The sequence below is a fragment of the Schistocerca nitens genome, chromosome 1, assembly GCF_023898315.1.
Source record: "Schistocerca nitens isolate TAMUIC-IGC-003100 chromosome 1, iqSchNite1.1, whole genome shotgun sequence".
Lineage (NCBI taxonomy): Eukaryota > Metazoa > Arthropoda > Insecta > Orthoptera > Acrididae > Schistocerca > Schistocerca nitens.
The window spans coordinates 270,036,422-270,062,726 of NC_064614.1; the positions used below are offsets into that span (position 1 = coordinate 270,036,422).

The window sequence follows — 26,305 nt, forward strand, 5'->3', positions numbered from 1 at the left end:
AGCTCCATCGCAGTCTTTAACACTGGTAGCATGCCGCGACAGCGTGGACGTGAACCGTATGTGCAGTTGACGGACTTTGAGCGAGGGCGTATAGTGGGCATGCGGGAGGCCGGGTGGACGTACCGCCGAATTGCTCAACACGTGGGGCGTGAGGTATCCACAGTACATCGATGTTGTCGCCAGTGGTCGGCGGAAGGTGCACGTGCCCGTCGACCTGGGACCGGACCGCAGCGACGCACGGATGCACGCCAAGACCGTAGGATCCTACGCAGTGCCGTAGGGGACCGCACCGCCACTTCCCAGCAAATTAGGGACACTGTTGCTCCTGGGGTATCGGCGAGGACCATTCGCAACCGTCTCCATGAAGCTGGGCTACGGTCCCGCACACCGTTAGGCCGTCTTCCGCTCACGCCCCAACATCGTGCAGCCCGCCTCCAGTGGTGTCGCGACAGGCGTGAATGGAGGGACGAATGGAGACGTGTCGTCTTCAGCGATGAGAGTCGCTTCTGCCTTGGTGCCAATGATGGTCGTATGCGTGTTTGGCGCCGTGCAGGTGAGCGCCACAATCAGGACTGCATACGACCGAGGCACACAGGGCCAACACCCGGCATCATGGTGTGGGGAGCGACCTCCTACACTGGCCGTACACCACTGGTGATCGTCGAGGGGACACTGAATAGTGCACGGTACATCCAAACCGTCATCGAACCCATCGTTCTACCATTCCTAGACCGGCAAGGGAACTTGCTGTTCCAACAGGACAATGCACGTCCGCATGTATCCCGTGCCACCCAACGTGCTCTAGAAGGTGTAAGTCAACTACCCTGGCCAGCAAGATCTCCGGATCTGTCCCCCATTGAGCATGTTTGGGACTGGATGAAGCGTCGTCTCACGCGGTCTGCACGTCCAGCACGAACGCTGGTCCAACTGAGGCGCCAGGTGGAAATGGCATGGCAAGCCGTTCCTCAGGACTACATCCAGCATCTCTACGATCGTCTCCATGGGAGAATAGCAGCCTGCATTGCTGCGAAAGGTGGATATACACTGTACTAGTGCCGACATTGTGCATGCTCTGTTGCCTGTGTCTATGTGCCTGTGGTTCTGTCAGTGTGATCATGTGATGTATCTGACCCCAGGAATGTGTCAATAAAGTTTCCCCTTCCTGGGACAATGAATTCACGGTGTTCTTATTTCAATTTCCAGGAGTGTAATTTCAGAAAAGTGGATAATTCACTCAAGAGAAAGAGCTTCACAAATTGAGCAAGTCAATAACGCGTTGGTCCACCTCTGGCCCTTATACAAGCAGTTATTCGGTTTGGCACTTATTGATACATTTGTTCGATGTCCTCCTGAGGGATATAGTACCACATTCTGTCCAATTGGCGCATTAGATCCTCAAACTCCGGAGCTGGTTAGAACCCCTGCCCATAGTGCTCCACACGTTCTCAACTGGTGAGAGATCCGGCGACCTTGCTGACCAAGGTAGGGCTTTGCAAGCACGACGACAAGCAGCAGGAAGTCTCGCCCTGTGCGGGGGCATTACCTCGCTGAAATGTATGCTCGGGTGGCTTTCCATGAAGAACAACAAAATGGGGCGTAGAATATCGTCGCCGTTCCGTTGTGCAGTAAGGGTGCCGTGGATGACAACCAATCGGGGCCTTCTATGAAATGAAATGGCATAGCGGACCGTCAATCCTGGTTGTCGGGCAGTATGGCGGGCGACAGTCAGGTTGGTATACTGCGGCTGCCTGGAGCGTCTCCAAACACGTCTTTACTGGACATCGGGGCTCAATTCGAAGTGTGACCATCACTGAAGACAATTCTACACCAGTCAATGAGATTCCAGGCCGAAGACGTTTCCGGAGGCGCCCTGGACAGCGGTGGGATACCAACCTGACTGTCGTCCGCCATACGGCCCGAGACCCAGGAATGATAGTCCGGGGTGTCATTTCATTTCACAGCAGGACCCCTTTGGTTGTAATCCGCAGCACCCTTACAGCACAGCGCTACGTCGACGGTTTCTAACCTCCATTTTGCTGCCCATCCTGAGCTTACATTTCAGCACACTGCGCGAGTTTTCTATCGCTTGAGCCTTGTCCCGCAGTTACGCAGGGTGAGCCATCGTTAATCGGATTTGGCATGTTAATGGTTAAGGGGTGGCCAGATGCCCTGCCTGCCGCCACCCCGTACCCACTGGGACGGAATGAGTGTACCCCAACTGTCTGCGTCGAGTGTAATCCATGGAACAGTGCGAATGTGTTCAGATATCTGCGAGCCGTGTAACTGTGGCGGAACATGGGGACCAGCCCGGTATTCACCTAGTGGGATGTGGAAAACCGCCTAAAAACCACATCCAGGCTGGCTGGCCCATCGGCCTTCGTCGTTAATCCACCGGGCGGATTCGATCCGGGGACAGGGCGCCTACCCGAGTCCAGGAAGCAGCGCGTTAGCGCTCTCGGCTATCCTGGCGGGTCGCAGCACGCGGCGAGAGTGTCTAGTGCTTATCTTCGTACTTTTCAAACCCTACCTTGGCCAGTAAGGTCGCCCGATCTCTCCCAACTGAGAACCTTTGGAGCATTATGAGCAGGGTCCTTCAACCAGCTGTGGATTTTGATGATCCAATTACACACAATGTGGCACGATACCCGTCGGGAGAATGCCAAGGCGAGTAACTGCTTGCACAAAGACCAGCGGTAGACCAAAGCTTTATTAACTTGCTCGATTTCTGAAGCTCTTTATCTTGAACAAATCATCTAATTTTTCTGAAACTGTAATCTTTCGATTTCCGTCCTATTCGGATAATTCCATCGAGGTGCGTCGTTTAGAGCGTAGAAATCACATAATTTGTAGCGCGGAGTCTGCATGCCGTGTCTTTGAAAAATTAAAAACCGAGTTTACGTTTGTGCGTTTCGAGAACGCGTGTGTAGTCGCCAGGAGCAGCTGAAGCGCAGTGCGCACCGTACGAACACGCGGGATCGTTTGTTAGCGTCCAGCAAGCACGGTGGAGACCGCGCCACAACGTCACGCGTCCCGTGCGATGCCGGCTTTACGCAGGCTCGCGAAAAGAGAGGAAACGTGACAAAGCGGCGCCGTGTCGCTTCCTCCCGCAATCGCTGTGGGCGGGTCCTGCTGCCTTCCGGGCGGCGGCGCCGCTGGGCCACTGCCGCGTTCTCACAGCGCACCGCGCGGCGTGTTCAACAGTACGTGTTACGCCCGTTTAAAAGGTGTTTCATACAAACAAGCACACCCCTCACACTTCTTTTAAAATATCGAAACAACATCGCCAACAAGTGACAGCACTCGACTTGTCGGGCATATTTCTAATACACTACTGGCCATTAAAATTGCTACACCAAGAAGAAATGCAGAAGATAAACGGGTATTCATTGGACAAATATATTACACTAGAACTGACATGTAATTAGATTTTCACGCAATTTTGGTGCACAGATCCTGAGAATTCAGTACCCAGAACAACCACCTCTGGCCGTAATAACGGCCTTGATACGCCTGGGCATTGAGTCAAACAGAGCTTGCATGGCGTGTACAGGTACAGCTGCCCATGCAGTTTCGACGCGATACCACAGTTCATCAAGAGTAGTGACTGGCGTATTGTGACGAGCCAGTTGCACGGCCACCATTCACCAGACGTTTTCAATTGGTGAGAGATCTGAAGAATCTGCTGGCTAGGGCAGCAGTCGAACATTTTCTGTATCCAGAAAGGCCCGAACAGGACCTGCAACATGCGGCCGTGCATTATCCTGGTGAAATGTGGGGTTTCGCAGGGATCGAATGAAGGGTAGAGCCACGGGTCGTAACACATCTGAATTGTAACGTCCACTGTTTAAAGTGCCGTCAATGCGAACAAGAGGTGACCGAGACGTGCAACCAATGGCACCCCAGACCATCACGCTGGGCGATACGCCTGTATGGCGATGACGAATACACGCTTCCAATGTGCGTTCACCGCGATGTCAGCAAACACCGATGCGACCATCATGATGCTATAAACAGAACCTGGATTCATCCGAAAAAATGACGTTTTGCCATTCGTGCACCCAGGTTCGTCGTTGAGTACACCATCGCAGGCGCTCCTGTCTGTGATGCAGCGTCAAGGGTAACCGCAGCCATGGTCTCCGAGCTGATAGTCCATGCTACTGCAAACGTCGTCGAACTGTTCGTGCAGATGCTGGTTGTCTTGCAAACGTCCCCATCTGTTGATTCAGGGATCGAGACGTGGCTGCACGATCCGTTACAGCAGGTGCGGGCAAACGTTGCACGCGGCTCATGAGCACACAGCGGTGCACGTGTGCTGCTCGCGTGCAATCGTCGACCGGGACAGTGCAGACAGCCTGCGGGTTGCGGCACTGTAGTACCAGGCTAAGCTGCGGACGTTGAAGCGAAGCGACCACTACGTAGTGAACGTTGTATTTCAATAACCGGAAAATGCAGAGTGAATCGAGGAAACGGAGAATTGGAGATTTGCTATCTTTTAAAAAGGAATGGGAGAATCATTTTTTCTCTGGAAAAACGTGAAAATTGGAAATGTATAATATGCGACAGTATTTTCGCTGGTGAGCGGAAGTTTAATATTGAACGCCATTATAATAAATTTCAGTATGTTGCCGTTCTTAGTGCAATAAAAGAGGAATTTCTCAAGCGATTTGGGGATATATCTTACTTATCCCAAGGTTTTGAATAGTTCTCGAGAGAATCTAGTTTCTGTATATGATATTAATCTCAGTTTGCAAATGGAATTAATAGATCTACAGTGTAATTCTCGTCTGAGAGACAAGTTCCTTTTGGCAAGACGTGTAATAGATTTTTATCACGACTTTCCACAGCAAGAGTTTCCTCGTCTCCATCGTGAAGCCATGAAGATAGTCAATGTTATGCTCGACATACTTTTGTGAGAGATTTTGTTCTGTTATGAAAATTAATAAGTCTCGATTAAGAGCAAACATCAGTAAAGAAAATTTACATAACTGTTTGCGTTTGTCTGTATGTAGAAATTTTGTTCCAGACATTAAACGTATTGTAAACTCCACCTGTGATAATTAAATAAAACGTATCGTAGGTAATAGGTACTCTTTCAAACCATGATTACTTTCAAGCAGTCCTACTAACCTTATTCCTTCATTTAATAAAACAGGCCAGGAAACAAAACGCATTACAGAGGAAGAAGCGGAGAGACGGTATGGTGGGGAGGGGTGAGAAGCGGGTGGCCAGCTTGCCCCTGTGTGCACGCAGAACAGCTCTTTAACTGCACACGTGCATGTGCACCGCACACGTGCAGAATTCCTGCCCGCCCCTGCGTTACAGCCAAGCGGATAAGATGCCTGTCATCTCGACTGCTAGTGATACGAGGCCGTTGGAATCCAGCACGGCGTTCCGTATTACCCTCCTGAACCCACCGATTCCATACTCTGCTAACAGTCATTGGATCTCGACCAACGCGAGCAGCAATGTCGCGATACGATAAACCGCAATCGCGATAGGCTACAATCCGACCTTTATTAAAGTCGGAAACGTAATGGTACGCTTTTCTCCCCCTTACACGAGGCATCACAACAACGTTTCACCAGGCAACACCGGTCAACAGCTGTTTGTGTATGAGAAATCGGTTCGAAACTTTTCTCATGTCAGCACGTTGTAGCTGTCGCCAACGCCGCCAACCTTGTGTGAATGCTCTGAAAAGCTAATCATTTGCATATCACAGCATCTTCTTCTTGTCGGTTAAATTTCGCGTCTGTAGCACATCTTCGTGGTGTAGCAATTTTAATGGCCAGTAGTGTAGAAATCAGTAAGCAGACCGGGTAGCTTTGTATTGTGTTGTTCCGAGTAAGAGCTGGTGTTTTACTACTAGAATATTTGAGCTGTGTTACTAATTACAAACCTACTTCACTATCTGCATCCCGACCAACATATTTTAGTGCAAGCGTGGATGTTCTCGCTAGGCATTACGTTTTGCTATTTCTTCCTATGGACTTATCGTAAGTTACATAGAATACATCGCATTCCTATGAGGCAGTTGCACAGTAACCAAGAAAGACATTTATAATCATTTGAACGAAAATATAAATAAATAAAAGCTCCCGGACGCCCTACACACGGGGTGTCCTAGGCAGAGTGGCCATTATTTTGGGACATGACAGGAGCAATCATTTGAAGCATGGACTCTAAAATGCATATTTCAAGAGTTAGAGACATTTCTTCATCTTCAATACTGTGAACAAAGTCTCTTCTACCGCAAGCTCTTTGCTTTCCATATTTTGAGAAGAGGCTGTAAAATAAAAATAAAGGGGTCTAAGATGTATTCTTCAAGAGCTACGAGCACTTGTTTATCTTCGCTACTGTGAAACACATCTCTTCTACTGAACAAGTGCTCATAGCTCTCGATGTATGCATTTTGGAGTCCATGTTTACTAAACATTTTTTTTTGTTCATAGAGCCTCCTGCAAAAATATGAAAACAAAAAGCTTACAGTAGACGAGATTTGTTTCACAGTATCGAAAACGAAGACGCGTTCACAACCCTTAAGGTATTCATTTACGAGCCCATGTTTACTAGTCTTTAGCTTCCAATGATGGTTCCTGTCATACTCCTGAATACTAACCATTCCTCTCCGGACGCCCTGTACATCTATCGTAGCGATTCTGACGAGAGCATAAGACTATGAGCATCTATCTTGTTCCATCTATAAATGGAACAGCATCATACTCTAATATATGATTAAAAATATTCTATGCTACCCGCAGTACAGTTATTTGCAGACTATCAATAATAATGTGGATACAAAGGTCTATCACGTCGACGTTCTTCTGAAGCAACATTTCTTCATAGCACGGAGTTTCTCTCGTACAACAACTGCATGCCGTAATTCTTCTGTGATTACTGATGTGACGCAGTGACAGCAAGGAAGGAAGCGACTGGGAAGCCTACAACGGTCAGCATTAACTACAGACTGTCTGCATGGTTGGGGACAGCCGTAAGTTTTCGACTCGAGTTATGACAAGAACACGCACCCGCCAGCACGTGTCCTGTTATGTTTCGATTGGGGGCGGCAGGACCACCATGAAAGTGTTCGCCGAAGAGCCCATACTTTTCGCATCACAAGCGGCAGATTCGTCACAGCAGCTGATTTCGCTGTTTGCAGAGGCGTTCCCTATGACATGAAAATAATGGGCAGCACCACCGAGTTCCACTCACAGCTTCAGGAAGTAAGCAACGATCAACTGCTAGCAATGTCATGGATGGCGAAAGAAGCGTCTTCTTCACCAATCAGAAGAGGAAATCCGAGAGCCGCGCGGGATTAGCCGAGCGGTCTAGGGCTCTGCAGTCATGGCCTGTACGGCTGATCCCGGCGGAGGTTCGAGTCCTCCCTCGGGCATGGGTGTGTGTGTTTGTCCTTAGGATAATTTAGGTTAAGTAGTGTGTAAGCTTAGGAACTGATGACCTTAACAGTTAAGTCCCATAAGATTTCACACACATTTGAAAAAAAAGTAAAGAGTTCGCGTTATTTGGAGGCCAAATAAAGAGGGAGGAGGACGTGGCGAGCCTGTGTTTTGGTGAGAGCGATTTCCAAATTCCACACTGAACAGTCAGAGAAACTGGTACACCTGTCTAATATCGTGTAGGGCCCCGCGAGCACGCAGAAGCGCCACAACACGACTGCGCATGGACCCGACTAATGTCTGAAGTGGCGCTGGAGGGAACTGATGCCATGAATCCTACAGGGCTGTCCATAAATCCGTAAGAGTATGAGGGCGTGGATATCTCTTCTGAGGAGCACGTTGCAAGGCATCCCGGACACGCTCGCAAATGTTCATGTCTGGGGAGTTTGGTGGCCGTCGGAAGTGTTTAAACTCGGAAGAGCGTTCCTAAAGCCACTATGTATCTATTCTGGACGTTTGGGGTGTCGCACTGTCGCGCTGGAATTGCCCAAGACCGTCGGAATGCACAATGGGCATGAATGGTTGCAGGTGATCAGGCAGGATGGTTACGTATGTGTCACCTGTCAGAGTCGTATCTAGACGTATCAGTGGTCCCATATCACACCAACTGCACACGCCCAACACCATTACAGAGCCTTCATCAGCTTGAACAGTCCACTGCTGATATGCAGGGTGCGTGGATCCATGAGGTTGTCTTCGTACACGTGCACGTCCATCCGCTCGATACAGTTTGAAACGAGACTAAACCGACCAGGCAACATGTTTCCAGTCATCAGCAGTCCAGTGTCGGTGTTGATGGGCCCAGGCGAGGCGTAAAGCTTTGTGCCGTGTAGTCGCCAAGGGTACACGAGCGGACCTTCGGCTCCCAAACCCCAAATCGATGCTCTATCGTTGAACGGTTCGCACGCTGACACTTGTTGATGGCCACCACTGAAGTCTGCAGCAATTTGCGGAAGGGCTGCACTTATGTCATGTTGAACGATTCTCTTCAGTCGTCATTGGTCCTGTTCTTGCAGGATCTTTTTCCGGCCGCAGCGATGTCGGAGATTTGATGTTTTACTGGATTTCTGATATTCACGGTGCGCTCGTGAAATTGTCGTACGGGAAAATCGCCAATTCATCGCTACCTCCGAGATGCTGTGTCCCATCGCTCGTGCGCCGACTGTAACACAACGTTCAAACTCACTTAAATCCTGGTAAACTGCCACTGTAGCAGAAGTAACCGAGCTAACAACTGCGCCAGACACTTGTTGTCTTACATAGGTACTGCCGACTGCAGCGCCGTTTCCTGCCTGTTTACATAACTCTGTATTTGAATACACATGCGTATACCAGTTTCTTTGGAGCTTCAGTATATTACGCGATGTGGAAGTAAAAGCTTTAGATTCTATCGTGAGACGTGGGACTTCCCACGTCATTATTAGCGACAAGCGCGGAACAACGGAACGGAGTACATCTGGAGCGCTGAGTGAGACGCAAACACGACGGCAGGCGAGAAGAATGGGCTATAAATGCGTTATGTTCCTTTCAGGGAAGCATCAGCTTATTGATGCCATTCCAAGACATCTAATGCCCAGCAATTGCTCTCGTAATTAATGTGACATTACGATTTGTGAATGAACTCCTTCAAATGGTTCTTCCTTTAGGGAAAACTCAGAAACCGAACCCAACCATTTTCTTTCTTTCAGAACATGCATGTCGTCAGCCCCACCACAATATATGTTTGACCATCGTTTGAATGCATTATTTTCGTTTCAGGGAAGAATCAGCTTAGTGATGTCCACAGTCCGCAGCTCGTGGTCGTGCGGTAGCGTTCTCGCTTCCTGCGCCCGGGTTCCCGGGTTCGATTCCCGGCCGGGTCAGGGATTTTCTCTGCCTCGTGATGACTGGGTGTTGTGTGCTGTCCTTAGGTTAGTTAGGTTTAAGTAGTTCTAAGTTCTAGGGGACTGATGACCATAGATGTTAAGTCCCATAGTGCTCAGAGCCATTTGAACCATTTGATGTCCACAGCTTAGTCAGCTCGGAATCGTGCATATAAGCTTATTGATCCATTCATATTAAGCACATATGAGTAGGGCCTATCGCGGGGCACAACAGACAGCTTTAAGTTATAATTCTGGCAGACTGGGTGCTCTCATTACAGTATTCTGAGAGCGTCCGTTTATTCCTTGTACAACATCACGGCGAGGCATTCTTGTCACTGATGTCACAGCAAAGCGCTGTATGCACTACGCCTGTATTTTTCTCCTGTGATTAGTGCTACAGGCAAGTTTATTCTGGCTGTCGGCTGAAGCCACTTCTTCATGAGTTGTTGCTCCGCCTAAATGTTTCTTTTCTGGTGGGTGCCCCGGTCCGTTTCTTCTTTCTCAGTTCGTTCTGGGGCCCCCGATAAAAACAACGTGCTCACCCGCTTGCCACGTGCTAGGCGCCACATCTGGCCAAGTCGTTCGTCTCGCTGGAAGCTGCTTCTGTGTCCCGGAGCCACCAAACCCAGCGCGTCTCTCCCACTCCGAACTGATCACATTGTGGCCCCCAGCTACCGACTGAGATGCGAGAGGGAATAGAAGAACTAAACGAGCTTCTTGTGTCTCAAGATTTCCTCGTTACACGATTTGTAACAATAAATTGTTGTGATACCCAACCCAATTACAGCAGAGTGCACACTGTGTGACGAAAAATTTGAAGCTCCCAGAAGACATAGTAGCAAGTCAACGTAACTTCGTACAAGCACACACCTCGGCGAGTATGTAAATGGTTAGATTATATAACGGTACTTTGCGGGCAGGCGTGTCAATTAGCATCATATTAATTAAAATCGGGGATAAATAGACTTCATTTTGGAAGAATTAAAAAGGGGAAAGTAATACGAAACTTTAATAACTGCACAGTATTACTAAGAAGCAATATAAAGAAAAGTAATAAAAAGCAAAGTAGCAAAGACCAAGCGGAACAGAAAGATATAGGGGAGCGTTTGTTTTTTAGTACATATAAAAGAACATGTAACACATTCCAGAATGAGATTTTCACTCTGCAGCGGGGTTTGGAAGGTAGGAGAAGAGGTACTGGCAGAAGTAAAGCTGTGAGTACCGGGCATGAGTCGTGCTTCGGTAGCTCAGTGGTAGAGCACTTGCCCGCGAAAGGCAAAGGTCCCGAGTTCGAGTCTCGGTCGGGCACACAGTTTTAATCTGCCAGGAAGTTTCATGTAACACATTATTGAGCTCTCTACCTTCAGTTATCGCAAACGGGCTAGTCGATGAAAAAGTGGTACGCGACTGCGAAATTCGTTAAGGAGATTATTTAAAGACTCTTCAAGCACGTTTAAAATACATTACGTGTGACGAAGTGATCAGAGACGTTTATTGTCGGGTGAAGTGAAAATGATTCCGACAACTTAATTCGAACTTTGTGTTAGCTGGGAAAAATACTCTTGGGAAACTGTTATGGTTGTGGAACCCACGAAAGTCGTACGCAACGGAAAGCTATGGTTTACGTAATTCTGCATTTTACAAAATTGTGAAACGCGTTTGCGCGGAACATTAAGAGAATCTTATCCTTGGACGGTTGCGGGGCTAACTGATACAAACAACGCGCCAGCATAAAAATAGTTCGCTTGTTAACTACCAAATATTAACCAACGGGGACCTAAAATACTAAAAACAGTGCATACACCGTTAAATTGAACCCTGCGTGTGAAAGACAATCACATCCAACATTTCGAGAGCGAAGAACAGACATTTAAGTGCCGAATTGAAAGCCTGGGTCGTGTCTATATTTGGACATTATATGACACGCGTTATTCAGAACACGATATCGACCATTCTAATACTGAAAAGAAGGATAGGATCATCACCTCCAATCCCGATTCATATTTCATATTTAGTTAGTCAAAAGAAAAGTGTTAATAAACAAACTACATTTCAATTTTATCCACGATTTTGGCTTCATTACGTAGTCTTGACTACATGATAAACAATATCTGTGGAAGTTGTAGACAACGTATCGTCATAATATTTCCAATATTGTGGGACACCAAAAATGTAAATGCATGAAATTATTCTTACAGCGGATGTATAATGTGTGAGTGTGACGAACTATATTGAGAAACTGAACATCCATTACGTAGTTGCATGTTTATCTGCGAATATGGTCCTTGTCGGTACATCAGCATAGAGTTCGAACAGAATCGCTGGAACATTGCAAACCATTCAGATTAATCGAACATCTAAATACGCATAATGCTGGTATCACCAGGATGTGTTCTTTCTCCTCACCCCCGTGGCAGTAATTGAATTAAGAGTCAGCCAGAAATAACATTTACATCAATTGACGACCACTCAGCTAGCGTCACCAATTTTCAAACGTCCACTGCCATGTATGAAGGCGATTGACACCACGAGTGCTAACGTCGATCGAGGGGTGTCGTCGTGATCGTATTCAATGACATTGAGCGGTCACAATTAACAGCTCTCTGTGACACGCAGAACTGCCATCGGAGTGCGTTATTACCGATCGTGTTTAGTGTTGTTACGAGGTCTGGTGGCGTATATAAGGAGCTTCAACAGCGCCAGATGTTGAACGACCACTGTAAAGGACATGGAGATCCCGCGTTATTCATCTGAGACAGTGTTATCAGAATCTGAAATTGTTTTAAAAGACTCTCCGTGTGGGTCTCCATTTCGGCGGTTGGTCGAATCGTGCATTATCCAGATTTGTGGAGCATTCAGATATGGCAGCGACCCGATGATGTACTACTTGGGAACGAGTGGCCAAGCATACTCGCCCCCACGGTTCCATTCGACCACTTCTGACCACCACGAGGGAGGTCGCCGTACTGCACGCCCAGCACACGGTAACCCCTTCATATCTGTGTCTGCCATCCGAAAACAAGTAATGGACTCCCTACAATATTCTCTGCCATCCTCCATCATTGCTCGGAGATTGGCAGAAGTCAGACTAGGAAATTACAGTCCTATGCCATTAACACCACACCACAAAGGTTACGTTTGGAATGTTGCTGTGATCAGAAACCACGGACTGCTGATGAATGCCGTCGCGCTGTGTTCAGCGATGAATCGTGGTTCTGCACTAACCAGACTGACCATCGCTGGCAGTATGGTGGCACATGGGAGGAAGTCCCATTCTTCCAATGTTTTAGAGAGGCACAGCAATATTACTCTTTATGTGACCGTGTGTTGAGCCAGTGAGTATGGCTTCAGGTCACGGCAGGCAGTGACTGGGAGAATTCTGACGGCACCACGGCTCGTCATGGACAGCTTACATCCTCATGTGTTACCTCTCATGCGACAGTACAATGGTCGTCCACAGATGGCACGTGTCTCTATGGAGTGTCTGCCTGATGTTGAGGTACTCCCATGATCAGCAAGATTCCCCGATCTGCCCCGATAGAATATGTATGGGAGCAGCTGTGACGTCAGCTCTGTCCCAGTGCCACGTCAGCTCTATCACGGTGCTAGTATCCAGGATATCAAGAATCAGTTACTACAGTTGTGAAACAGCTTGCCTCAGGTGAGGGTATAACCGAATCAGTGCACGCATCCAAGCAAAGAGGGTGCAATTTCATACTGATAACTGGATTCAATACTGTCACGTTCTTTGTAAATTTGATTCGGCTTTGTAATCACTCCAATACATCACATACACTCCTAAATTGTTTAATTTCGTTTACTCGCCCCCTTTTTTGTCCAGCAATGTATTTAAGCAATCACTATCCTAAAGTTTTCCTCTAAAATAAAAGTAATAAATATGTAGTTTATAGGGTAACTATAATAGATGCTTTTGTATTCAAATACACTTCCATCTCCTCCTGGTTGTGAACACACCTTCCCGAAGTTTGCATCGATGTCTATTTTACTTTCTATTCTGAGACTAGTTAAAGTTAACGAGTACGCACAAAAGAAAAACCAGATCATCACGTACTTGTAGCATTATGCTATGGACTGTTGATGCGGGAACAGCCTAAGACATCGACCAAACTAGTTCTTGGACTTACTTTGTTCTCTAGTCCCCGGGCAGCCCATGGAAACAGCATACAGCTCCAAATTCCTCAACACTTCATTTAGAAAACAAGGGTGCCGCTTTCTCCGTTCTCAGAACTCGGCCTTCCGGGAAGCACCTCTCAGTCGCCTTAATATAGAGCCTTTGCCACAGGGTCTCTCAATGGGCTGTCCATGGTTCCGTTTCAGATACATTTTCCACAGATCTGTATAAAAAAAAGCTGCCAACCACCAGAAGCTTGATTTGAACACTGTCGCATTTTCATTGTACTACGGCATTGGTATGTCTCTGTCTTCCTTCCCTCTTTGCACTGACGTACCCAGCGAGTTACACGGAGACCATCAAGTAAATGTAAACTCCAAACCGCGATGTAACTTGGTAGTTTTGACAGTGACAAATTATTGCCAAAGATGGGAGAAGAGGAACGTGACACAAAAATAATATGACTGTCAAGAGTATCGAATACTGTAGTTCGGATATCTAGTTTGGTACTTACCCACTGAACCATCAAGCCGCACACCAGCCAACAGTGCCTTGCAGTCATGGCCTTCACACTGTAAATGAGAGTACTTGCCATTATTATCATACTTTCTAGGTTTCACAGTTGATACTTTCCCCCGAATTTGCTATTGTATGTATCACGCACACACACAGGCAATAAATAACTACGGAAGTCTTCGTTGCCAGATGGTGATGCTGAAGGATGCTCTCTGGCGAAGTGCTTGATAATCGCCCGCACTGAGATCTAAAAAGCATCCAAGTGGCCCCTTTCGAAGCAGTCCTCCACAATGTGGTTGACAGCCGGCCGCGGTGGCCGAGCGGTTCTAGGCTCTTCAGTCCGCCACCAAGAGGCTGCTACGGTCGCAGGTTCGAATCCTGCCTCAGGCATGGATGTGTGTGATGTCCTTAGGTTAGTTAGGTTTAAGTAGTTCTAAGTCTAGGGGACTGATGGCCTCAGATGTTAAGTCCCATAGTGCTTAGAGCCGTCTGAACCATCTGTGGTTGACAGCCTACACAGCGCGTCAAACATTTATGCCTGTGACCGTTGCACATCCTGTGTGGAGGGCAGTACTCGAGCTAGTGGATCCATATCGCCTTTGGGAGGTACGCACCGAACACACTATTTACTGCGTACAAGTTGATAATGATGGGCTCTCCTTTTGTATTATCTTTACGATTTCTTCTGCTTCAACCCGTCGTGAAACAAGTACATGGCTTACTTAAATGTTGATTTGCATGACTTCAGTCGCTTCGATCGTAATAGATTAAAAGTTACGCAAGTGGAGATACCTTCTTCCTTTCACAAATTCACGAAGAGATATGGTGGGAAAATATTTGAAAGCATCGGAAGCCAACTGATGAGAGCTGAGCGGATAGTCCAATTGCGTAACAATCATGTTGAGACACGCTTCAATCTGGTCAATATGTGAACTTTTAGCCATGCTGGCGAGCATTTTCCGTGTGATAATTATTTATAATTCTCACCCCCCCCCCCCTCTCCCCCGCCCTCGCCCGCGGGCTGAGTCACTCAGCGCATCGGTACCTACGTCCATTTTCAGTCAGAGTGGCAATACAAAATTCGTTGCTCAGGCAGGCAGAGCATAAGGGGCTAGGATAGATAGATATCTTCTTTCTATATTCTTCTTAAAAAACAAAAAAATTTTATTTATATTTCAACCTTAAATTATTGTTATTTTGAAAAGTGTCATTCTTTGTAAATGTTGTAGATAAAACAAAAGGAAAGAAAACTGTAAAGAGATGAAAAACGAAAATTGTAAGATGTACGACCTGTTTTAAACATCAGGTAACAGGTCTATAATTTGGCAATAAATAAATAAATAAATAGTAAATAAGGGGCAAGGAAAACAGGATTTGTATTCCTTAGTTGCAAGAATTAGGACGTAAGACGGTGTGGTCTGTACGTACGTCGGTATGTTAAGTGCAGCAGTCAACACTACACACGTAGAACAGAACTTTCACTTTGTACTGGAGAGTGCGGTGAAACGAATTGACATCATAGATAAGAGCTGAGACTCAAACCACTGTCTTACACTTGCAACGGTTAGCACCCTATAATAATGCGCGTCTTACGATGGACCATTTCAAAGCTTCAGTTTCATTGTCTACCTACCATATTCTCAAATAGCACAAGCCTATAGTATATGCAGAAAATGTATTCGAAGTTGCGAATACGCGCAACATGCAAATCCAGAATGGAATGATGACATCGAAAATTTTTGCCGGACCGGAACTCGAAACCGGATTTTCTGCTTGTCGTGAGCTGTCACCTTTACCATTCGGCTATCCATACACGCTTCACGACCAGACCCAAACTCCCATATGTCGTCATTCGTGTGTCATTAACATGCTATCGATCACTTACTGTGATTCCCGTACAGGGAGGATATTTAACCGAAAGTCACTAGTCCGGTATCGGCAGATAAATACGATATTGCAGTGCCTGTGTTTGTAAGAAGCACGATGAAATGTTCCTTCGGACAAGCACTTCTTACAAACACGCGCACTGCAATATCGTATACTACATGCGTCTTTAGGCTAACAAATTTGAGATAAATCGTGTGATGAAGGCATCAGGAAGAGATATCGAAGCTCTGAGACCACCTTAGACGCCTGCTAGGATCTTTTGGTTGATAGAGCAATCCCCACGAAAGACACAGACACAGCCTTGAGTCCAGGTCTGGCATCTACACACTGTACAATGATAAATAAAAATTGGATTGCTTCCCAGTGACCCGCCTTCCTCTTCGGAGATATTTACCAAAGAAAAATTAATGTAGTCAGAATTCTGCAACCACTTTAGGAATACTTGTACATTTCATTGCGCACTGTTAATAATCTTTATTTTATTGTTTGATTTGTTTTCGTGACACAATACGAACACAGCGTCGGAGCTTTATATTTTTCCTTTGTTTTTCTCCAACAAGAGAAAACAAACAACTGAAAGCACAGTCTTTGAAAAATTCTTGGTCAATATTCCAAACGCACAGTCTATATACATTCAAGCCCTTGAAGGACGACAATTGAAGATTTTCTTTGCAAGTATCAACATTTCCCGACGGATGACCGAAGAAGATGCCTCTGCAGTCCAAAGCCCCATACCATACACTACGTAAAAAGAAGGCAAAATAAACCACGCAGCCGGCCGAGGTGGCCGAGCGGTTCTAGGCGCTTCAGTCTGGAACAGCGCGACCGCTACGGTCGCAGGTTCGAATCCTGCCTCGGGCATGGATGTGTGTGATGTCCTTAGGTTAGTTAGGTTTAAGTAGTTCTAAGTTCTATGGGACTGATGACCTCAGCAGTTAAGTCCCATAGTGCTCAGAGCCATTTGAACCATCTGTAAACCACGCAGGTAGTTCATCGAATGTTGATATACTCATTCCAAAGTGCTGGAAGGATTTCTCAGGCTCGCTGCTTGACCTATGGCGCGAAACGCCCCGCATTCGCTCTTCTAAATTAATTCGATGAACCCAGAAAATTTTCTTTCCCCTTCTTTTTAAAGGACGATAAACTGAAACCTATGCTAGCATTTGTTCGCGTTCCATTTGGCTGTTACTGTTCTGACAGACTAGGAAGGAATAAAATGGAGCTCCCGTGCCATGCACAACAGCAGCCGGATAAATGTGAAACCGCCGCGGTGTTTAGACGGCTGCCGGACAAGTGCGAAGTGAGCCTTTTAAGGTCCCTCACTGTGGGAGGCAGGCGTGACTTCATTGCTCCACGGATCCTCGCCCTGTGGCGTTCTGTGGGACCGGGCTAGCTCCATCCGTCCTCAGCAGCAATCCCCTCTGTCAATCGGCCAACGTACAGTTTACAAACACTCTGTATCATTTAGTACATTATCCAAATTCAGCTACCGTACGTAATTTCTTGAAAAAATAAGCACTCATGCAAGCCTGCATGATGTCTGTACTTGTTCGATGTCCTTATACCGCATTTGTACATATACTACTATCCACATTAGTACAGCACCGGTACTATGCTGCAAACGACTGCTTATTTTTGACGCTGGCTAATAATGCGATAATTCTAATCTTCTGAAGACAGGCACTACGTGCCTGAAACTGTTAACTAAATGTGAGACCTGAGTTTCTCCTGGCGTATACAACTTTCAAATAACTTCCGGGAATTCAGCCAGGTAACACTTTCAGCGACCGCCGATATTTCGGCGGGAGAACACCCCGTCATTTTCAAGGCAAACTGCAACGGACAGGCGACGTACATGCAAATTTAAAACCTCGGTTCTCGGACTGAAGCAGGATAGATAAGACACACACTGAACACTAGTGCCACCAAAGATGACCAAAGTCAGAGCTATCGATAGTGACACTACGAATTCGCAGGTGAGGTGGCATTGAGTCTGTCCCTCTGATTTTTGACAAGGGAGAGAGCCGGATTCCAAACTGAGTTTAAACAGAAACCTCCATCCCTGTTAACGAGATTGCTCGCTAACTTGATCTCAACTGCCTCCTTAATAAGACTGCCCCAATAGCTGGACGTGCATGCCAATATCTAGGTGTTATTATATAACATGGGGTGACCAGTATCCAAGCAATGTTCGGAAATAGCAGATCTACTTGGCTGCTGTAATCGTGTGTGCCGTTTATGCTCAGTACATCGGTCCTCCTTGGTCCTGATAATTTGACCAGTATATGCCATGCCGCAACTACAAAGAACGCGATATACACTCGTCTTACGCAGACCAAGATCATCCTTAACAGAACTCAAAAGCGCTCTAATTTTAGATGGAGGTCGGAAAACACATTTCACATCGTATTTTCATAAAATATGACCGATCTTGTTGGAAGCGTTTCCTACATAAGGCAAAAGGAAGTAGACTTAGGTGTTAACTCAGAATTATCATCAATCACCCGATGTAAAGTTTGTCGATAGCGCAACGGTCGTTCAATCTGTCTATCACTATAACCATATTGACGAAATGTAACTTCAAGATGGGACAGCTCAGCTGCCAAAGTCTCAGCGTCAGAAACGACATGTGCCCTGTGTACCAAGGTACGAAGTACCCTTTCACGCTGAGCCTGTAAGTACAAGCCGGTGTGAGTACGTTTCCTGTAGACTGTATGTCCCAATGATCCATCATCCTTCTTCCTAACCAACACGTCAAGAAAGGGAAGGCAACCATCCTCCTCCACCTCCATCGTAAAACGAATGTTCGCGTGGATCGAGTTCAGATGTACTAGAAAGACATTCAAATTCTCCCTACCATGAGGCCAAACAAGAAAGGTATCGTCAACGTATCTAAAGAAACAGGCGGGTTTCAAAGGCGCCGACTCCAATGCACGTTCCTCGAAGTCTTCCATAAACAAATTTGCGATCACAGGAGACAACGGACTACCCATCGCAACTCCATCTGTCTGCTCGTAATACTGGTCATTAAATAAAAAGTAAGTGGATGTCAACAAATGCAAAAAAATTAGTTAATTCAGCACCAAACCTGGCCTCAATTAACCGCAACGAATCAGACAGAGGAACGAAATACTCTTAAAATTTCGTTTGTGCAACTGGTTGCTGATTTTTTCAACAAAAAACTGTATCGTATTCACTTTTTTAAACAGATTCCACATCTCTTCATTTCTAGAAGCCTTCTGACACCGTTCCTCAGAAGAGACTTCTAATCAAATTGCGTGCCTATGGAGAATTGTATCAGTTGTGCGGGACTGAAATCATGATTTCCTGTGAGAAAGGCCACAGTATGTAGAAACTGAGCGAAAGTCATCGAGTACAACAGAAACGGTATATGGCGTTCCCCAAGGAGGTGTTGCAGGCCTTCCGCTGTTTCTAATCTACAGCGTGAGTCAGCTGCCCCTACCGATAGGTTTTATACAACCTGCAACACCTTCAAAAACCACGCGTGATATTTTTGTACTCTCTCGTGTGCTACACACAAACTGTTAGTCCTACAGTTGGAGGAAATTTAAATACTGTGGTTAAATTTTGTTCTGTGATACAGTTTCGCTGGACGCCACGGTTTTCGAGATACTCAAGAAAAAAGTTTCACAGTTACTTTTGTAGCTATTTCTTGAATAACTGGAAAACTACGGGCTGTAGCGAAAATGAATCCCAGTGCTCAATTTAACTCCATTAAATGTCCTACTAAATGTTCCTGTCCATTTTTTCTGTAGATTAACAGTTTGCACTTAGCGAGCAAGAGAACACGAAAATCTCACACATAGTATTTGAAGGCACTGTGTGTAGCATAAAACCTATGGGTAAGAGCAGCTGAATCATCTTGCATAAAAATAGTTTAGGAGATAATCTGGGCATCCATCTTAAATTGTTGGCAGATGTTGCTGTCATTAACCGTATAGTTAAGTCATGAGAAGATCAAAACCAATTGCAAAATGATTTAGACAATATACCCATATGGTGTGAAAAGCGGTAACTGACTATAAATAATGCAAAGTGTGAGCTAATCCACATGAAGGCTTAAAGGAATCCGTTAAATTTCGGTTACTCGATAACCCACAGAAATCTAAAGGCTGTCAGTCAGTTCAACGAAATACGAGTACCTAGGGGTTACAATTACAAACAAGTTAAATTGGAAACTCCAAACAGATAATGTTGCGGGAAATTACGAATCAAAGACTGCGTTTACTGGCAGAACACTCACCATTGCACTCCGCTCAGATTTAGCGGTAAGAGGGCACTGTGGACAGCCCGTCAAAACTTGAACAAAGATCAAGCAGGACAACAAGAAGAACATGTACTGGACTGTGAAAAAAATGAAGCAAAATAGGAACAGTGAACGGTCCAAGAACAAGAAGTGCAATTTTTTTAGCAGGCGGGAATACACATGGCGTCATTGTTAAGTGGTTACGGTGTTGGACTACACGCGGGCTAGGCGGGTTAAAATCTCCAGGGTGCCATTTTTTTTCTTTTTTTCCCGCTGTTCGCTTTATTCAATTTTGGGTCTGTGTCGTGATGTAACGTCCATTTGCAACAGCGAGGAGTAAGGTTGGGGCCTATAATGACAGTTGATTCTGCACAACTACTGCCGGCCGAAGTGGCCGTGCGGTTAAAGGCGCTGCAGTCTGGAACCGCAAGACCGCTACGGTCGCAGGTTCGAATCCTGCCTCGGGCATGGATGTTTGTGATGTACTTAGGTTAGTTAGGTTTAACTAGTTCTAAGTTCTAGGGGACTAATGACCTCAGCAGTTGAGTCCCATAGTGCTCAGAGCCATTTTGCACAACTACTCTATTAGCAGCCGAAAGGAGTAGCTTTCGAATGGGAACCGCAAACGTTTGATGACAAGACGACAAGTCAACCGAATCCTCCACCAGAAAACACGTCTGGTGTGTCATATACGCCACTAGTGACAGTACGTGCATCATATGATAGGAACCTCTTATCGACGCGCCTAATTTCGACAACTGGTAAGTGAGTGAGACATGCCTCCTTTCCCGATACAGGTGTTCGTATTAACGTTAATGTAAGCTATAACAAATGAATTTAACAGTTCCACAACCACACAGTTTATCTTTGCTCTGTCAAAATATATCTTTTAACGTTTTTGAAGTTGTGTTCCGTTTTGGAAGTCTTGACTCTTGAATTCCTTTGTTGTAACATAGTTCACTCCCGTTTATTTGTTGTTTTCATTTCTGTGAGACGTCTCGTCTGCTGTCACTATTCATCACATTCACATGCGACTGTAATATATTCTTACACATGACTCGTACTGTATAACCAATTTATAGTATGACAACTGCAAGGACTACAGAAAGAGAACAAACATTTCAATGATCGGACGGACAATTCATAATGTTGTGGAAAAAGAGGGCACGACGCAGTTTCGAACTCAGCTCGCCCGCTCGGCAGTGCAACACCACGACAACTTACGACGCCTTTGCTATCACGCGCTGCTCTTCATTGTACTTTTGTTTTGGACCGTCCACTCTTTCTACAATATTTTCCTTTTTTTCCATCTGTGTTGATCTCTAGTGATATCTGTGTGCCTGCACTACGCCTGTGCGTTCTTAAGTACTGTAGCGAGATATGGGATCCTTACGAGATAAGACTGACGGAGGACATCGAAAAAGTGCAGAGAAAGTGTCGTCGATACGATAAGCGAGTTAAAAGTAGCGTTTTTCGTTGCGGCGAGATCCTCTCACGGAATGTCAATCACCAAATCTCTCGTCTGAATACGAAAATATTCTATTGTCGCCCACCTACATAGGGAAAATTATCATCACAAAAAAATAAGAGAAATGAGAGCTCGTGCGCAAGGATTTAAGTGCACATTTTTTACATGTACTCAAAAATGGTTCAAATGGTTCTGAGCACTATGGGACTCAACTGCCGAGGTCATCAGTCCCCTAGAACTTAGAACCACTCACTCCTAACTAACCTAAGGACATCACACACATCCATGCCCGAGGCAGGACTCGAACCTGTGACCGCAGCGGTCGCGCGGCTCCAGACTGCAGCGCCCAGAACCGCTCGGCCACTTCGGCCGGCTTTCCATGTACTGTCAGAGACGGAATGGTAGAGAAATAGTCTGATGGGATTCGAAGATGCCTCTGCAAAGTGTGAATTGCAGAGCAGTCTGGTATATGTAGAAAGGAGGATAAAATATTGGTAGTACACAGTATTTTAATACGCGAATGGAATGGGACAAAAAATCGCTAATAGTGGTACCTCGTGCTCATCGCCGTGCAGTGCGTAGTGGCTTGCAGAGTACAGTGTAGTTGCAGAAGTAAGTGACAATCGCATCAGAAATGCAGCATACAAGTGCATAATAACAAAGGTCACAGACCATATGAGAAATTGATGAGACGGACACAGCAGTGCAGCGCTAGGGGTGTTGGGCGGAACGTAAACAGAGCTCGGGGCAGAGGTTGCGACACGCGGCGCGCCGCCTTCCTTTGCGAGCTCACAACTGAGATTTAATGGGCGGCAGCGCTGGCCCAATTGTATCGGCCTTGGAGGTTTATTTAAACCGCCGCCGCCACCGGCTTCCTGGAGTGGGCTCCCGATCTGCTCCAAGTAGTCTGCTCTCTGCCCGTGGACCGCGTCGCCGCTGCGGGCGTTTACTTGCACCACCCACACCTTAGCGACGCTCGTACAAACTAAAAGCCAGTCAGCGACGAAAGTGTGTTCTTTCATATTTATTACATCAACATTAAGCTACACATCTATTACGCTAAATAATCAGCAGGGGAAAAAAGGAAGGAAGAATAGGGGTTAACGTCCTGTCGACGCCGAGGTCATTAGAGACGAAACGCAAACTTGGATTAGGAAAGCACGGGTAAGTATACGGAGTGAGTCACGAACAGGAGTATACGCTTTCAGAGGTGATGTTATTACTGATTCTGAACAAAAAACGTCATATGAACGTATGTCCCGTTCTCAAAAGTTTCCGAGGAAACTAATGAAAACAGGAGAACAGGACAAATGTAGGTGATAGTAAATGAAACATTGTGATCTAATGTTTCGTTTAATTGTACACATTTTCTGACAAAACATGTTCACAAAGTCCACCGTCAACTACACTGCTATGGATTTTGCTGCTCTTCTAGACAGCTGCTGTGTTGCTGATCCGAGCTCATTCGTACGGTCCTTTACTTGAGCACACGCCTTTAAAACACGAGCGAGAATGGAGTGAGATCGGGTGAAGTCGGCAGCCACGAAGCGACTACACGGCGACAGTTCCGACGCCCAAGATATGTTTGAGTGTGGTGCTGTATCACTGGCCGTACGGAATGTGCAGGAGTTCCATCGTACTGAAAGTACATCCTCCATGTATTCGCATGTACTGACGAAGAGGGACATGCGACAGACGCCCGTGATTTTAGCTGTACGGCGGAAAGGCTTAAGAAAAGGCCATACGTTCGTTTGAAGTTCTTTGTTCAGAATCACCAATGCTATCACCACTTTTCCCCCTGATCCACCCTGTACTGGCCGCGCCCTTTCAAAGAAACTATACCGCATGCCGGCATACGTCTAAATGGGTGGTGTATGTAAAATTGGTCAACTTTGTTAAATATTTAGTCACCAGATTGTTCTGTAGCATGTCAGAAATATTGACTGCAATTTTCAGAGTTTAATTCGTGCTTCAAATAATGTAAAACCCGTCTTGTTTCAATCAGTGCGCAGTGCCACGCCCCCTTTTCTACACGACTCTGTGCTTGTTTGCTGTATTTGGTCATTTCTTACCATCGGAGAAGATATCTGTAGAGTACAGAAGGCAGTGAGCCCATTTTCGATACGATTGATTACGATTTATTAAGGAAATGACACACGTTGGAACACAAAACCCGAACAAAAGCTGTAACAACCTTATTTAGAAGAGACGCCGAAAGACATCGTTTTGCTCATCTACAACTGTCAAACTTTTATCATTTGATGCTTGTCTAGTGTTCAACGATTACAACACTGGAAGTCTGGACCCTTATGGGACTAGGATTTTATGCAGGTTGATACACGGAGAACCTACTGAAGAAGACTGATCGTGTGCGTACTACTGTATCTGGAACGTCAGTGAAGGATATTGTCAAAAAGGACAGCTAGTAGGGTCAGACTAGAAGAAAACAGTTACACGAAGACCAAAATGACCAATGTATTGTTATGCAGCATTAGGGTACCTATCTGTTTCTGGCATAAATATTAATAAAATCTTTTTTCTGCACTTCCTGCAACTTTAGTTTTTCAGTATATAAGGAACATTTATGCTGAACCATTGCAGATAAAAAGGAGAAATTTGCTACAGACATTGTGCATACTATAACACGTCTTCTTGCGGCACAGTTTTTCCAAAGTACATCACAGTCAAGGTTATTTAAATTATTGTGAAATATAGATTACTATGTATCAAACACATAAATATAAAAAATTGTTGCGAGAGTTCTACAATTGATATTAAAAAACTTGTACGCAGATTTGTTTAATTAATTAGTAAGAATGATCTACCACATTTTGAAAGTGATTAAATAAAGTAACATTTAGAAAAATGTTCCTCATGTGATAGTATGCTTTCCAAAAGTATACAGCAACGTCCAGATCAAATTTTTTGACAAGCAAATTGAAAAAGAAAACCAGATTACGGCCAGTAACATCTGGATAACACGTGCAAAATTTGGTTCAATTATCTCTCAAACAGTAAAACTTACACTAGCTTATATGTAATCGTGTATTTTCTCATACGTCCCTCCTTAAGCGAATTAGGGAAATCACGTAAAATCTAAACTTGGATGGCCGGACGGCGTTTGAACCGTCGTCCACTCGAATACGAATGCCATGTCTCATCCACGGCGCCATATCGCTGGGCTAATCCACTGGGAGACAAGTCATCCATCCGTAGAATATACGAAAGAAAGCGCACAGCGACATACGGGGAGTTGCTGGTAAAGTATCTTTTTCTCTTACAAAATAACGTCAGAAACGTCAGGTATTCAGAAGAATGCCTATTTCCCTAATGCACAACTTCATGCACCTTCTAAAATGACCCGCGGGCGAGATGTCGATGGTGTCATCGAGCGACAAACTTCCCCGATGCGCTGTTTGAAGTCATCTGGAGTTCTGACTTCGGGGATAAGCACGACCCTTTAGGTACCCTTACAAAAAGAAATCAACTGTTGTTAGATTGGGCGTGTCAAACTGACCATTCGCCCAACATCAGCTACGTGTCACCACACCAACTGGATCTGTATGCCATGTTAATCCACGTCAAAATTCTAGGCACATCGAACCGCGCTTCTGTGCGCATTCCCACCTGTTTTGTATACGCCAGTGTAGGCATAATTCTACGATCTAAGCGAAAATGACTTCACACAGCGCGTTCAGAAAGCTTGAAGCTCCGTGAAACCAGCAACTTTGCCTCTCCTCTGCAGGTAGTTTAAGAGGTGCATTGAGTTGTGTATTAAAGGAATGGGCAGTCGTTTGAACACCGGCAAAACAGCTAACTGAAGACAGCCAGTTGTGTACAATATGTTGCACTCATCCGTACAACTCTGATCGTTTCCAGCTCTATGACTGAAATTGATAGAAATTTGATTTAAACTGTCTTGTAAACAGTTTGTTTAAATACATCAGACACATATTAGTCGTTGCTGTAGCTCTCTTGGAAATAACAAAACATGTTCATAACTCTGCACAAGGAGTAATGTTTCTTACGTTTACCTGTCTAAATCAAGCTTTGTAAGTTACAGAGAGAAACACCTCACCTGAAACACCCTGTATCAACATCGATGGTATTAGAGACGGAGCACTAACGCGGCTGGAGATGGTTGGCGGAAGCAAATTGGACGGTAACTGGTTGGAGAGCCGCCCGTATACACTTCTTACCTAATAATCAGGAGCCACCCACGTAACATCTAAATCACGATAACGGCGTCCCCCCACTCGGAATACCAGTCCGACGCTTTAACCACTCCAATATCTCTCTAGGTTCTTCTACATAAAACTTAAGGTCAGAGGGCTATGGTTTAACGCCCCGTCCACATCCTGGTATTTAGAGGAGAACATGCGCGGACTGGGGCAAAGATGAAGAAGGAAGTCGACCATGTAGTTTTCACAGGAACCATCCCACCATTCTTCTTAAGCGATCTACGAAAACCGTAATCGGAATGGCGTGATAGAGATCTGAACAACCGTCCTCCCGAAAGGTAGTCCTATGTGCTTTTCATTGTGCCATCTCGCTCGGCCAGTTTTTAACGTGTTAGACATAAACACAACCATCCCTAGTCGTACATAGGTAGATTATGTTTCAGCTAATTTGACTGTAATAGGACTCACGTGAACGATGTAAGTATTTTATTAGTATGTTGTTGATATACTGCTAGAGAGAGAGAGAGACAGACAG

At 45.6% G+C, this 26,305-nt stretch overlaps 1 long non-coding RNA gene across 1 annotated transcript in view; it reads right to left on the reverse strand.

Annotated features, from left to right (window-relative positions):
* Nucleotides 1-13,978: 13,978 nt before the first annotated feature.
* LOC126235461 (uncharacterized) overlaps nt 13,979-26,305 on the reverse strand; it is a 230,261-nt gene continuing 217,934 nt past the window's right edge. Inside the window, exon 3 of the long non-coding RNA XR_007544794.1 lies at nt 13,979-14,023. This is a non-coding gene — a long non-coding RNA (uncharacterized LOC126235461). The remainder of the gene's footprint in view (nt 14,024-26,305) is intronic.